Raw genomic sequence first — 17,243 nt, forward strand, 5'->3', positions numbered from 1 at the left:
GGTCACATTTTCTCTGGTGTTCCTATAATTTCAAGTGTTTAACTAAACTCTATCATTTTTTTTCACGATTCTATAAAATATTTTCCAGATTTGAACAAAATTTAAAAATAGATTTGAGATTTGAACCAAATACTGAAATTCTTTTAACCAATTTTCCTGCAACATTTGAATAATTAGTTTTTTGCAAGATTTGTATTAAAAATTTTCTGCAAAATTTTAACGTAATTTTTTCCTACAAGATTTGAGCTAATTGCTTTCTGCAAAATTTGAACCAATTTTTCCCTTGTAAGATTTGAAACAAATTTTTTACTACAAAATTTGAAACAAATTTTTGTTCTACAATATTTGAACCAATTTTTTTCTGTACGATTCGAAATATTTTTTATGCAAGATTTGAACCACAATTGTTTTTCAAGATTGAAAACAGTTTTCCTGCAAAATTTGAACCATTTTTCCCTGTAATATTTGAATTAACCAATTTTTTCCCTGAAAAATTTGAGCCAATTTTTTTCATGCAAAATTTTAACCAGTTTTTTTTTCTGCAAACTCTGAATCAATTTTTTCCTTGTACGATTTGGACCAATTTTTTTCTTGCATGATTTGATAATTTTTTTTCCTTCAAAATTTGAACCAATTTTTTTTTCTGCAAAATTTGAACCGTTTTTTTTGTTGTTTTTTCTTTTCAAGATTTGAACCAATTTATTTCTCTGCAAGATTTTTACCAATTTTTCATGGAATTTTGAACTAAATATTTTATGCAAAATTTGAACCAATTTTTCTCCTGCAAGATTTGAATCAAATATTTTCTACAAGATTTGAATCAAATATCTTTGTTTTTATTTGAAACAAATTTTTTATACAAAATTTGAATCAATTTTTTTGCTGCAAAATTTGAACCAAATTCTATATTTTTTCTGCAAAATTTTAACCAAATTCTATATTTTTTACTGCAAAATTTAAACTAAATTCTATAATTTTTCTTCTTTTTTTCTTTCAAGATTTTAACCAAATTATTGATGACCTCATGGAAATTACCCAATCTTGGAGAAGAACATTTTTGAACTATGTCAATAAAAGGATATTTTACTACGGCTGAAAATAGAAGTGTAAGTCTTTGTTACAGATTTTTTTCTTTTTAAATTTGTGATTGTTCTGATGGTGTGGCATGGTCCCTAACTTTGGTAAAGGCCGTCTTGGGCGATGATAGCTTCTTGAGTAGTGCCAAGTGTGATACTATCAAGTTCCCTCCACGCCTAAATGTTAGGAAGTAGGGGAGAAAGAGAAAAATGAATATAACAAAAGAATTGGAAATAGGTTTATCAACAGAACAAAGGCATAGGAAGTTGTTCACCAAGGCACACAAGGTAGCTGAAATAGAATTTGTTAATCAAGGTGTGGCAGTTATTTTAAGACTGAAGACCAAAGAAGGGTTTGGTTAATATATTTTCGAGTTGCTTTTAGGTGCGGAGGTGAATTTTGTGATAGTTTTTAAAACAGTTAAGAACAGTTAAAGGATAGGGTACTGTCGAGGATAGTTACCAGTTGGATGCAGCTGAAGCCAGATCGTGGTTTGTCTCTTACAATATGATTTTATTATTTGTATTGAACTATGTAGCACAATATTATATTACTTTCCAAGTATTTATTAGTACTTCTTAATTTAACTCATTTGGATCAGCTCTATGTTTAAAATACAATTGACACTAATTTCATAGAAATGTTAAATTCATATTTGCTGTGTGTTGGCTTTTCTGTCCTCAAAAATACTAAATTCTTTTGTGCTAACCAGAAAATATCAACTTTATCGAAGTATATTTGTTAATTATTAATCTATATATATAAAAGGCAAAATGTGTGTGACCATTTTGTGTATGTCTCACAAAGGCTTCTTTCGCACGCGCTCCCGGGAGGTGGGGGGTTACTAATACTTAGAACTGTTTATATACCCGCTAGATAATAATATCTAGGATTTGGGAACGTGTGTAGCGTCTAGATTTACGTCGATTTTTACAAAATTATTGGTATTTTGGCTTCTCACCTGTTGATTCGGTTTTTTTCGTATAAAAAGCGAAACTAATTCAACTGTTCTCGGCATCGCGCCGGGAACGTCCAGAAGCAATCAGCTTTGATCAGACAGTTCTGGACAATTGGGAGCTGCTTCCCCCCTCCCCCAACAGATGTTGGGGGAAGAAACAGTTAACCCAAATGCTGCGTGACTTCTATTTGACCTTCTAAATTAGGTCAAATGGAAGCAGCAGAGTTAACTTTTATTGCGCACGCCTCTTTTTATAGTTAAATAACCTGCTTAATGTTGTCTGTTGCCGTGGCTCAATGGGTAACGTAGTACGTTTTTTTTTCACACATTAATTTCCAACTCAAGGGTACGGGTTCGATTCTCATACTTACTTACCAAAACATTTTTTTTTTATTTAACCTCCCCCCCCCCCTGGAGTTTTGATTTACCTCAAGACACCCAGGCATCGCCGGGTACCCCCCCGCTAGTATATATATAAAAGGCAAAATGTGTTTGTGTATGTGTTTGTATTTCTTGCAAAAACTTTCGAGAGAGGCAACCGATCCTCACAAAATCAGTATCGTTTTAAAGCTTAACCCTTCAGACAACAAATATCGAAAAGTTGGCTAAAAACATTAATTCCTTCACCCTACGCAGTTTATTACAAGAAGGAGTTGTTGTTTTTTTTCTGCGCCGCCATTTTTGCAAGTCATTGTCATTGTATCGGTTGGATTGACTTCACTTAATTTCAACATTCCGAACTTCCGGTCGGACGATGTAGACATTGGTAAAGACGTCATTTTTTTTTTTCTCCTTCGCGTTACAGATTCAAGCCTGCCTGCCTGCCTGCCTACTACCGCTTTTTTTCTCTCTCTCTCTACCCAAACTGCTTACTGTTGTTTCGCCCCCCCCCCTCCTGGTACTATTAATTAATTCCCTCTCCCGGGTGGGGGGGGTCTTACTCGACCCTAGCAACACCGGGGAACTCCACTACTATACCACTTCTTTAAAGCACCTTTTAATTCCACCCCCCACCACGGGGTTCCTTACTACACCTCCATACACCTGGGCAACGCCAGATACCCTTGCTAATCTGGATCTATAATATAAAAGCGAAAATGTGTGTGTGTTTGTGTGTGTGTGTGCATTTTTTTTGTATGTTTTTAGAGGGGGGGGGCTCTCGGGAGGGGGGGAGGTCACTATTTCTTAGAACTTTTTATATACTCCCTAGATTATAATATCTACGATTTACAAAACAAAGTCGTCCATATCTTTTATTTCAGCGACTTTTATGTTACAAAATTTGCGTTTTGATTTAATTTCTCTGCTACTATGGCATGATGTTCGACCTAGAAAACCACACGTTGACGTTCGTTTAACCGCCTGCTTTTTTTAAACGTTTAATTTCAACCATTATCACTTCCCTGCCCTCGTAGCATCATGATAAGTTATCAGGCTATTCACCTCAAGGCTTCAGGTTCGAGCCTGCCTCCCTACCAAAACCTTTTTTTTTTCTTCCTACATTCAATCCCGGACAACGTCGGGTCACCCTGCTAGTATAATATATAATATAAGAGCATGATTGGTGCAAAATAACCTTTTATTATCACAATCAACTATTGGGCAACGTCAGGTTACCATGTTAGTAGACAATAAACCCGAGTTCTTTGTGATTTTCTGTTATTAGGAAAGATTTATTTTTTATGGGGTCCTTGAAACCTACCTGATCCCAACAAAAAATATTATAAAATATAGATTAAATATAGAAAAGTTTTTAAAGGCTAGGTTTTTCAAAAAAACAAATCCTTTCATTAGAAAAATAATTAAAAAGAAAAAACAATTATTGACCACAAATGGATAGTGACATTTAATGCTGCTAACACTAAGCTTCTTTCCTTTAATAATTGCAAGAAATCTTCTCAACCACCAATAGCTATGGCTAATGATAAATTACTTGAAAGTACTTTATTCAAACTCTTCGGTTTAACATTCGCAGGGAACATGAATTGGAACAGATATATCGAGGGCATTGCCACGGCTGCTACGAGGAAGGTGGGCTTTTTCTACCGTGGTAGAAAGTTATTTATGCTTGAAAATATCCTGTACCTCTACAAGGCCACCATTCGTCCATGTATGGAGTATTGTTGTCACATTTGGGCTGGTACATCTGCTACTAGTCTCTCGCTCCTGGACAGAGTTCAAAAGAAAGTCGCCAACTTAATAGGTCCCGAACTGTCAGCTAGGCTTCAGCCACTATCCGATTGATGAAATGTTGCATCCCTCTGTCTGTTTTACAGGTATTTTAATCGTATATGCTCCGACGAACTACAAGCCTTTGTACCTCCTCGACGTAAATACCCTCGACAAAGCCGACAAGCAGCAAAATTCCACCTCTACACATTAGAAATCCCTAGATGCCAGAAAGCCTTCTACTTTAACAGTTTATTCCCCACAAATGCTACACTTTGGAATTCCCTTCCGAATTCCTGCTTCCCCAACTGTACTGACATGCAGAAATTCAAGTGTATGTAAACAGATATCTTGCTGCTCAACTCCCTATACAGTATCCCTGCAATCATGTCCCAGATAGTAGCCCTCTACATCAAAGTGGCAGTATGTCTTGTTTAGGGTGGACTATAGTACTCCTTATCTTGAGTTGAGCATATTGAGAAGTGATACACGAATTACCATTAGCATGTAAAGCGATGCTCTTTGTATAAACAAATCGAGCTTAGGTATTTCGAACGATGTCAAAACATCGTTAATTTACTACTCGCACAGCAGCCGCCAATTAGTGTAATGGTTAGAAGACTTGACTGTCGTACAGGCGATCGAGTTTCGATCCTGTCTAGGTAGTTGTCTGTCTAGCCGCACTGATGAGGTGTGATACAGCGAAACAGTACTGTATATGGATGACTCTATATATATATATATATATATATATATATATATATATATATATACATACATACATTCATATATATATACATATGCAAACACACACACACACACACACACACACACACATATATATATATATATATATATATATATATATATATATATATATATATATGTGTGTGTGTGTGTGTGTGTGTGTGTGTGTTTGCATATGTATATATATATGAATGTATGTATGTATATATATATATATATATATATATATATATATATATATACATACATACATTCATATATATATACATATGCAAACACACACACACACACACACACACACACACATATATATATATATATATATATATATATATATATATATATATATGTAAAAACAAAAAGGAACAGCAGGGCGTGTTGGTTGCATGAACCATATAAGTTGACCATACTGGTGTTTTTTATAAGTTTTTTTAGGTAAACATCTGATGAGTACGTGACTAAATATGCAGCAATAACATAATTTTGCAAACTTGTTAGTTGCAATACGAAACTATTGTAAAAAAAAAAATATTTTGGAAAGTAATAAATGACCAACTGATAAAAACTTGATATTTAGAACTTGGAAAATTATTATATTACCCTATATATGCTCTGAAGTCCAATAAAAAGGCATTCATTGAGCTTGAATTTTTTCAAATTTATATAATGATATATAAAAGACTTTATTTATCTTTAATCCATTGCGATGAGTATGAACCGGTAGATATCTCACTGCTGATGCCATTCTCTATCTATATAAGAGCCAGGTACGTCCAAGGATGGAATACTGTTGCCACATCTGGGCAGGAGCTGCTAGAAAGGACTTGTCCTGCCTTGATAGAGTTCAAAATAGACTTCGTAGCCTCGTAGGAAATGTCCTTTTCTCTTCCCTGCAACCTCTTTCTCACAGAATAGATGTTGCGAGTTTGTCTCTGATGTATTGTTATTTTCATGGAAAGTGTTCGATTGAGCTTCAGTCTATGGTCCCCCCTCGCCAAACTTTCACAAGAAACACTCGTCTAGCGGAAAACACTATCAATAATTCCCCCCACTCTTTATCTGTGCTTAAACCTAAACGTAGATTCCATGAACAAAGATTCTTTCTTAGAACTGCGCGCCTGTGGAATTGTCTTCCGTTTTCCTGCTTTCCGGCTGACTACAATATAGTTGTGTTCAAGTCTAACGTAAATAAGTTCTTGATGAGCCGTTCCATATAAGTTATCAAATTTACCGAATTTTCATTACTAATATTGTCCAATTTCTACTGTACACTCTTTAACTCTTATCCTTGAGTGGCCTCTTGGCCTTGATAATGTGGTGATGCCTGTGTAAAAAAAAAGAAAAAGAAAATACAATTTTCTAATATATGCGTTGTGGAATTGCATTCACTCACAAACGATCTAGCTAATTTGCATATTCTTTTAAACATTCATTTTAATTAATTCCTTATTAGTTTTTTTCTATTTTCTTATGGGATAATCATAATGTACACAGACAGACACTTTCACAGATATAGATTAGTCTTTTTTCGGTTTTGTCATGAGATGATCATCTTTAGTTAACTATTACATGTAATTATATTCATGCAGATGTTCTGCATAACTTATACTCGCGTAATATTTGCGTAAAAAGCTTATAGTAAACACAAACCTTTTTCTATATATATTTATGTATGCTCATCTTTAGTTAACTATTACGTGTAATTATATTCATGCGGATATTCTACATGATTTATACTTGTGTAATATTTGCGTAAAAGGGTTATAGTAAACACAAACCTTTTTCTATATATATTTATGTATGCGTATATATATATTTTTAAAAAATGTTGCCGACCAAACTCCTGTCAGTTTTTGCTCTACATACATGAAACTTAATATATAGGGTATTCGTACCCATGCAAATTCATATTTGGGTTTTAGCCGGGGAAAATCTGTGCAAAAGTGTGAGAATTTAAAAAAAATGGAATTGCCAGGTGAAAGTCAAACGACGGCATTACGAATATGCATGATATTGGTTCATGTTTTAATTTTGAGCCTTGCAACAACAAACGTGTTTTCATAGTGCAGGCAATTACGTCAAAGAAAAAAGTAAATCGTAAGCTAAACGTTTTGGTTTTGATCCTCGGTGGTGGCGCACAAGTCACTTTTTTTAAAAACTTCTTAAATCCTATATATATATATATATATATATACTCGGGTTTTTTTATATTCAAAAGTAATGGACTAATGAATTCAACGAGGTTGTTAGATAGTGCTCAATAAAAAGAGCTGATAATACTTGTTTATTGTTATATAAACATGCTCACATCCCGCTGCTACAAATAGCCACTTGTTTCAATCAAACAACAGATATCATCATTCATTCAGATTATTCATTGAACTTTTGAATAGTCAAGTCGCTGCCTGATGATATCTGTTGTTTGATTGAAACAAGTGGCTATTTGTAGCAGCGGGATGTGAGCATGTTTATATAACAATAAACAAATATATATATATATATATATATATATATATATAAAGCTGAACGTCTGTGTGGGTATCTGGTCACGAATAGGCTCCTATATGGTTGACTATTATAGAAAACTGATTACATATAATGATAGAAGATGTATCGAGACACAGGAATGGGTATGTTTGATCTGGCAGAATGATGATTCATTAAAATTGTAAAGAGCTAGCTTCGAATTTGGGACTATAAAAAACAAAACAATATATGATGAAAGTAAAGATAAAATAGATAAACCCCATAATTTATTATACCATACCTGTTCACACTGAAACACTTATCACAATATTCTGTGGATCTATATATTAAAAACCCTTGTTAAACTTTGTGACATATTCCCATTCTATGGAGGTCAGGTGCGAACGAACACCCCATAATTTTATTATACCATATTTCTTCAAACTGAAACATAGTTATCAAAGTATACTTGTGCAGATAGATATGAACAGTCTTTATTAAAGTTTGTGCCTATTTCCATTTTATGGAGGCCAGGCGCGAACGCAGACCCCACAATTTTATTATACCATCCCTATTTAAGTTAAAACATACTTATCAAAGTATTCTTATGTACATCTATATCAAAAACACTTGTAAACGTTTTTTTTTTTAATTTTTAAATTTTTTATTTCCATACTTTGTGGACCAGGCGCGAACGCAGACCCCACAATTTTAATGAACCACTGTTCTGCCAGATCAAGCATACCCATTCCTGGGTCTCGATACATCTATCATAATATGTAATCAGTTTTTTAAAATAGTCAAACATATAGGAGCCTATTCGTGACCACACACACACACACACACACACACACACACACACACACACACATTCATCTTTATATTATATATATATATATATATATATATATATATATATATAACTACTTCATTTACTCACATAAAATTGATATACGAAAGTATAGATTTATGCGTAAACTTTAAATATTTACTTCAAAAGTGCTCAATACGTAGGTAGAGCTAGTTAGTTAGTTATAAAATATATATGGCGATTAAGCTGCACTGAAGATTCCACGTTTCATCCACTCTAGGATTCTTCAGGCTTATGCGCATAAGCCTGAAGAATCCTAAAGTGGATGAAATGCGGAATCTTCAGTGTAGCTTAATCGCCATATATATTTTATAACTAACTCTCTCTCTCTATATATATATATAGTATTAATAGTATTAATAAAAGGTGAATCTGCAGCTTGTTATATATATATCTTCGTTGTACTTCAGTTTGTGTCTATCTGTTAGATCTCTGCATTGAATTGCCTTCTATAAATTATCTTTATATATACACTAAACAATGTTTCAAGTAAACTACAAATCACATTTATATATATAATACATAACAATGTAGCAAACCAAATTTAGAAGAGTCTTCAGTCCTAGGAAGGGTACCCATGGGAGCACTGATTTTTCTATCCCCACCTTCCGTCCTTGTATCACACATCTCGTTTTAAAAATAGCCATTCTTAGTGTTCTTTCAAATTCTCATTATGGTGGGAATTCTTTACTTGTATTCCCAGTGATGACTGGCTAACCTAAACGATCCAGAAACCGGAATTATTTAAGAGAGCGAAACGAGGAAAGAAACAGAATTAATTAATTACCTTTGATAGAAAACTTATTTTTGCTACGTGGGCGTTTGTCTGGTAATGAATAAGATGTGTTGTGTGAAAATCTTAATATAATAAAGATTCGGTGTCTGTAGCATCCTGCCTTGACAGAGTTCAAATTGGACTTCATAGCCTAGTAGGAGATGCCCTTTTCTCTTCCCTGCAACCTCTTTCCCACAGAAGAAACATTGCGAGTCTGTTTCTGCTTTATCGTTATTTTCATAGCAAGTGCTCGTCTGAGCTCTAATCTATGCACCCCCCCCGTTGCCAAACTTTCATGAAAAACACTCATCTAGCTGAAACCAGGATCAATAATTTTCCCCACTCTTTATTTGTCCCTAAACCTAAACGTAGATTCCATGAACAAAGCTTCTTTCTTAGAATTGCACACGTGTGGAACTCTCTTCCATTTACCTGCTTTCCAGCTGACTATAATATGGTCATCTTCAAGTCCAATGTAAACAAGTTCTTGATGAGCTGTTCCCCTTTAGTAATCCAATTTATCAAATTTCCACTACTAACGATTACTATGATATTGTCCCATTGACTACTGCACACTCATGAACTCTTATCCTCGATTGGCCTCCAAGCCTTGATAAGTGGCGCATTTGTAAAGAAAAAAAAATTAAAAAGAAACACACATCACATTTCTTAAGGATATTAGGACATATTACCAACATGTTTTTGAAATTGGAAATTAACGAGCAGTGTTTATCAAAAAATACTCCTTCATAATTTTATACCGCTAAGAATAGGTCTCGCATTATTAACCAAGCTCCAGCCCCTGTCTCATCGCCACACTGTTGCATTCCTGTGCCTGTTTTACTCATTGCACTTTTACCTCCTCGACATAAATATTTCCCACTAACTTGACAAGCAGCAAAATCTCACCTCTTTCACTGTAGTGGTCCCTAGGTGCAAGAAAGCTTTCTACTTTAATAGCTTCTTCTGGCAAAATCATCTAATCTAAAATATAATCTATGTATACATAGCGGGACCTGTGGAAATTCCACAGGGGACTCATTCATATATTGATGTTTGCATTCTGTAGATGTTTAGCATAAATGGAGACGCTCTGATATTATTATTGTAGCTCTTTTGTTAAAACTGCAGAAGTATTTATCTAAGCTAGCATGAACGCTCGGCTTAGCTAGGTTGTAAAATATGATATTTTAATTCTTGCAGATTTTGTATATATTATTATAGAGTTAATGTTCTATCGATTTTTAGATATAAGTTTTTTTTTTGTTCAACACATAAATCCAAACACCCGGGCAACGCTGGGCAACCAGGCTAGTCAGTTATAATCGAAACCAAAACCAAAAACTTATGAAGAATTCTTGGTAAAATTATTTATGACAAGAAATAGATGACTTAAGTGCCATCAGCTATAATCGAAACCAAAATTTATGAAGAATTCTTGGTAAAATTATTTATAAAAAAAAAATAGATGACTAAAGTGCCATCAGCTATAATCGAAACTGAAACCAAAACTTATGAAGAATTCTTTGTAAAATTATTTATAAAAAAAATAGATGACTTAAGTGCCATCAGCTATAATCGAAACTGAAACCAAAACTTATGAAGAATTCTTGGTAAAATTATTTATAAAAAAAAATAGATGACTTAAGTACCATCAGCTATAATCGAAACTGAAACCAAAACTTATGAAGAATTCTTGGTAAAATTATTTATAAAAAAATACATGACTTAAGTACCATCAGCTATAATCGAAACTGAAACCAAAACTTATGAAGAATTCTTGGTAAAATTATTTATAAAAAAAAATAGATGACTTAAGTGCCATCAGCTATAATTGAAACCAAAACCAAAACTTATGAAGAATTCTTGGTAAAATTATTTATAAAAAAAATAGATGACTTAAGTGCCATCAGCTATAATCGAAACTAAAACCAAAATTTATGAAGAATTCTTGGTAAAATTATTTATGACAAGAAATGGAAGGACATAACAATTAAACAATCCGGATGTAAATATGACACAGAAAATAACACACACACTATTGTATTAATATATAGATTAGTAATCGCAGTACCGCATTTAATCTAGAAATTTTCTCTGAAAATATTGAGTCGATCTATTTTTGTATGGAGCATTGTTATGACAAGGTGCAGTGAAGTAAGTAGTGTGGTATCTGTTTGATGCACAGTTAGGGATTAATAGTGATTAGTAACACAATTTTTTTAAAAATTACATTTTCACCCCAAACAAGGCACATCGTCACTTTAATGTCGGGAGCTACTATCAGGGACATAAGCTACAGGGGTACTAGGTAGGGAGTTGGGCAGCAAGATGTTGGTTCACGTTACACTTGAACTTCTGCATGTCAGTACAGTTGGGGAAGCAGGAACCCAGAAGGGAATTCCAAAGTCTAGTGGTTCTGGGGAAGAAACTACTGGAGTAGAAGGCTCTCTTACATCTAGGGATCTCAACTGTGAAGGGGTGGGATATTGTTGCTTGTCGGGTTTGTCGAGGGGGTATTTACGTTGAGGGGGTACAAGTGCTTGCATTTCGTCGGAGCATTCACCATTAAAGTATTTGTAGAACAGGCAGAGGAATGCTACATTTAGTCGATGGGACAGAGGCTGAGAGCTGAGATGACAGTTCAGGACCTATCAGGTTGGCGACTCTCTTTTGAACCTTGTCTAGGAGAGAGAGACTAGTTGCAGATGCACCAGCCCAAATATGACAACAATACTCCGTACATGGGCGAATGGTGGCCTTATAGAAGTACAGGATACTTTTGGGCATTAGTAGCTTTCTAGCACGGTAGAGAGAACCTACCTTTTACGCAGCGGTTCTGGCAATGCTCTCAATGTAATTTTTCCAACTCATGTTTCTTGTGAACGTTAGGCCGAGGAGTTTAAAAGATGTACTTTCAGATAAAGAGTCTTTGGCCATTGCTATTGGTGGTAGAAAAGTTTTTTTTGTAGTTATTGAAGGAAACAAGTTTAGTCTTAGCAGCATTGAATGCGACCATCCATTTTTGTCCCTTTTTCCCACATTCCAATGCCACATTTAATCTAAAATTTTGCATTAAATAACTTTCTTTTCCCTTTCTCTCCCTTCTCTCTATCTTCCTTTTTTCTCTCTCTCTTCCTCTCCTCCATCTCTTTCTCTCTCCCTCTCCCTCTCTCTCTCTCTCTCTTTCTTCTTTTCTCATGTTTCTTTTCTCTTTCTCTCAGGTTTCGTACAGATTTGAAAAGTCCTTGAATTTTGCCTTTTGCCTTGAAAACGCCTTATTTCTATTATTACCTTGAAAAATTCTTGAAAATATGGAAAATGTCTGGAAAATTTCTAGAAAAGACCTTTAAAAGCGTATTTTTTATATCCTGTAAAAATTTGTATCGAAATATTGAAAATAAAATCGAAATATAAATACTATTAAATTATTTTTTTTAAGTATTAATAAAAAATACCATTAAAAATAATAAATAAATAAATAAAAAAAACGTCCAAATAAAAAATGAGCGATTTTCTAAGAAAAACATGGGATCTCCGAGACGGAGACGTTAACCTTAATATCGTTTAAAAAATCAACAACAAAAACCATGTAAACAGATAAACGATAAAAAACTAAGCAGTAAATAGGGTTAGGGCGCTGGACTGAGAAACATAAGGTCCGGGGTTCAAATCCTAACAACAGTCAAGCTATGCTGAAGAATAGGGCTTCGAAACACGCGTGTCCGTAGATTACTGTTATAAATAATTAAAATATTTTGGAAATATTGTAAATAAAATCGAAATACATTGTTCTGAAATTGCATAGTTATTATTGTTGATGCAAGAGTTATGTCCCTTTGTCACAAAACTACATTAGGTAGTTTCTATCAATAAAGATTCAAATCTCAGTCTATTTTTGTTCTCATTTATAATTTAATTGGGGGGGGGGCAGCACAAGTAGAAGGAGTAGTGGCGGCCACCATACATAAATTACTCTACCCACCCTCTCTAAAAAAAAAGTACTTTCCTCACGGGCTGGGTCTCACCGATGGCGAATTCCCCCCTAAAACTACTTTAAAACACCAACAAATGATGCAGGTAGATTGCAAAGTAACTTCATTGGCTATGCTAACATTTATTTGTCGAATATTTGATTTTTGTACCTTTTTTTTTTTTTTTTTTTTTAAATAGCTGTGGATTGTAAAACAAACCCTAAATTTTGTTTTAAAAACTTGGAATTGTCTGGAGAAGACCTTGAAAAACTTTGAAAAGCCTTGGACAATCCTTGAAAATGTTTCTATCTCCACCCCTCTCTCAATCTCTTTCTTCGTGCCTCTTCCCCCCTCTCTCTCTCTCTCTTTCCCCCTTTTCCTAGTCTTTATTTCCTCCCTACTCCCCTTTACCTCACTTTTCCTCATTTCTCTCTATCTTCTACCTTTCTCCTTTCCTTCTTTATCCAAACTTTACTCTTTTATTCTCTTTCTTCTTTTCCTTTCTCTCCTTCCCCTCTCTCTCTACCTTCTTTCTCTCTCCCCTCCACTCTCTCTCTTCCTCTTCCTTCACTCTCTTTCTCTCTTCCCCATCTCTCTCATTCTCCTTCATCTCTCTCTCTCTTCCGCTCTTTCTCACATTTTTCCTTTCCCTTTCTCTTTCCATCTCTCCCTCAATCTCTCTCTTTGTTCCCTTCCCTATCTCTCTCTCTCTTTCTCCCTTTCCTTACTCCCTAATCCTCTCTACCTTTCTTTTCCTCCTTCCTCTCTCTCTCTCTCCCTCCTTTCTTTACACAAACTTAACTCCTTTACTTTCTTTCTTCTCTTGCTTCCCTTCCTTTAGTTCCTTTCTCCCTCTACTTCCTCTTCTCTTCCCTTCTCTTTCTTCATCTCTTTCCTCCTCTCTTTATCATTCTTTCCTTTTCCCTATCTATCTATCTATCTATCTATCTATCTATATATATATATATATATATATATATATATCCTTTGCCTCCTCCCTCTCTCTCTCCCTTCTTCTCTTTCTCTCCCTCTTTCCCTCTTTCTCTCTCCTTCCTTTTCACTCTCTCCCTTCATCCTTATTCTTTTCCTCTCTCTCTGGCTCTCGCTCCCTCCGTTTCCCTCTCTTTCTAATTCTCCCTTTTCCCCCTCTCCCCTTTCCTCTCTTTTCACCCCACCACTTTCTTTCCACTTGATGAACTGGTTTGACGAGGTTCAACTTGATCGAAATATTTATTTTAATTTCTGACCTCAATTTCATGCACCAAATGATTTGATCCTCGATTTCTTCCGCTTTTTTCTTTGATCACGTGATCATATTACAAGTTTTTTTTTTTATCAAACTCATTAAACACCAATTAAACAAAATTCCCTGAATTTTAACTTCTTCTTAAGATTCCTTAATTTTTAAACATTTTCCAAAAATTTCATGTAACAATCAAGATTTTTAATGAAGATTGGAATGAGCATTTCTCTCTACAAATGCAACTTTGTGTGTGTGTGTGTGTGTGTGTGTGTGTGTGTGTGTGTGTGTGTGTGTGTGTGTGTGAGCTCGTTCCTTATAGACTCCAAAATGGCTGAACAGATTAATTTACAGAACTTTAGTGTATAAGTCTGGGAGTGATCTTAGTTAAGTTTTGTCTAGAATACCCCCCAATAATTTCCAATAATCGATAATCGAAACTGTTATTTTAATTTATCTATCATCAGTGAAGCCATTTTTTCCATGTCGTCACTTAGCAACAATGATAGAACAACGGGCTGTGGAAATTCTACTGTGGGTAAATTGATAGCGTGTTTTTTGTTGTTGTTTGTTTGTTTGTTTGTTTTTTTGCATGACATGGTCTGTAGGTTCAAACTCCACACATAAATTTCTTAATTTTTTTTTTGTTAACTGCAAAGAATTTCCTAAAACTTGAAAATTTACGTTTTTTTTTTTTGCACGACGTTGTCTGTAGGTTCAAACCCCGCATGTAATTTTCTTAATGTTTTTTTGTTAACTGGAAAGAAGTTTATATAAATTAATTTTTATAAAAGAAACAGTATGTTCTCAACAGTGCAATGTAGAATAACATATATTTTGGACTAAGTTACTGCATGGAGGCATGTGAAGCTTCCTCCCGGGCGATTTCACAGATTTCTATGACAATAAAAATATAGGAGTGTGAAATATTCATTGATCATCATTCAATCCCAGGCAACGTCGGGTCTCCCTGCTAGTTTTAGATAAAACTGTACTGTTCAGGTGATGGATTTTACCTGTCTTGGGACGGGTATTCTTCTGTTACTCTACGGGAGGTTAGATACAAAGTAAGGTGTGGTTTTGAGAAAGCCGGTGCATCCTAGCCTACAAAAATATGTGAGCAGCTCCGTTTGGTGTTTACAGGTGTTTGACAAGAAGATCAAGGAGAACGCAGATCTTAAGACGTATCGTCAAAGCCAGCCAACGTCTGAAAAAGAAAAAAATACAAATAAGTTCACGTGAACATCTCCGCATGTCCATCGTCCAATAAATTAAAGTTTGTAAGGTTAGTACACACACGCAGTTTCGTACGAGTTCATCTCTGGAGTAATGCTGGCGGCTCCCTCGAGGTTCCCAAGGCGTGCTCATTATGCTGTTTTCCCATATGCAAGATTGTAAGTTGATCACCGAGGGTAGATATTTGAATGCTGCCCACCACAGCATTGTGTGACACAAGGTCGAGAAAGTGGAGTGTCAAACAAGCTCCCCTTGCCTAGCAAATATTGCCTGAGCATCCCCGTTGGCATTCTTTGGTCGGGGCGCCTCAGGCAGTTAACAATGAACTTACTCCACCCAAAAGGCAGGTGGCAAGGCCTGGGAGGGTGGACCTCCTGGGTGATATCCAGACGGCATACCTCTGACAGTTACTGGGCCAGTTCCTGTCAGGCTGATTGTCAAGAACAGATTCTTGACTGGTATTTTTCTATCCAAGTACCCAAGAAACCGAAGCAGCAAGGAGACTCATCCGCATCATAATAAATGGGGGTTATGAAAAAGCAAAAAAGTTCAAGTGAGTATCTCCACGTTTTCATCGTCCAATAAGTTCGGGTTTCAACATGGGCTCAAGAAAGTAGTTTGTAGGGTTTGTACACAAACACAGTTTCATACGAGTTGTGTTTCAAACAGTGAATTCCTTTTTATTACACACTAGCGGGGGGGGGGTACCCGGCGTTGCCCGGTTGTTTGGAGGTGTGCGTGTAATCGAATTAATAAAAAAAAAAAAATGAAAAATGATGTTAGACTTCATAAAAAAATCGGCAAAAAAAAAAAAAAAAAAAAAAAAAAACAGCGAACAAACGCAAAAATTCATGAAAAAACGTGTTCGGAAAAACAAAAAAAACAAAAAACAAAAGCCAAAAAACACAGCGAAAAGCGAAAAAAAAAATGGCATAAATAACCCTTCAATTTGGTTAATTCCAGTTTTTTAAGCAACTACAAAGTAACGCTTCGATTCGGTTAATTCCAGTTTTTTTAAGCAACTACTAAGAAAAGAAAACTCAAACTGGTTTTCCTTCATAACTGTTCCTTGTGAACGATCCGGCAACGGTGTCAAGGGGGAAGGAGGAATTTAATAGAGAGAAAAGATTTTACCATTTCGATTGAGTTTAACCGATTTTGGCTGTGGACTCTCAGCAGAAAAAATATAGGGATCTAAGATTATCGAGAAAATGGAGAGATAATAGGCCTATAGCACACCTCAGATATTGTGCTGCAGTTTGTGCATATTACATTTGCATGAAATGTCTTGATTTTTAATCCTATTAAGGTCAAAATCACACGGAAAAATGAGTTCATTTTATATATTATATATATATATATATATATATATATATATATATATATATATAGATAGATAGATAGATAGATAGATAGAAGAATAGATAGATAGATAGAAGATAGATAGAAGAGATGCGTTCGACAGGCGCTTAAAAACTGTAATCGGCATATAAACATCATTTTTTACTTCACTCACAACATCTTAAGTCATGCCAATACTTACCACCACCATGGCATAAAGAGGAAGAAAAAGAAAACAAAACAACAAAAGAAAAAACAAACAAAAGAACAAACTGTCCAATTTCCTGAAAATTATTCATAAATTTGAAAGAAAGATGTTCAATTTTATTTTTAATAAATATCAATATTTATGAAAAACAATTTCACACTCGTCTGGTCTTTTTAACTGT

The 17,243-nt window shown here is 34.8% G+C and overlaps 1 protein-coding gene across 2 annotated transcripts in view; it reads left to right on the forward strand.

Annotated features, from left to right (window-relative positions):
• LOC145268811 (EVI5-like protein) overlaps positions 1-17,243 on the forward strand; it is a 663,419-nt gene that overhangs the window by 149,515 nt on the left and 496,661 nt on the right. For both annotated transcript variants that reach the window (XM_080124436.1, XM_080124431.1), the window contains exon 2: positions 999-1,106. The gene's annotated coding sequence lies outside the window, so the exon portion shown is untranslated. The remainder of the gene's footprint in view (positions 1-998; positions 1,107-17,243) is intronic.

Source organism: Euprymna scolopes, chromosome 44, assembly GCF_053919585.1.
Source record: "Euprymna scolopes isolate OS-2025 chromosome 44, ASM5391958v1, whole genome shotgun sequence".
Classification (NCBI taxonomy): domain Eukaryota; kingdom Metazoa; phylum Mollusca; class Cephalopoda; order Sepiida; family Sepiolidae; genus Euprymna; species Euprymna scolopes.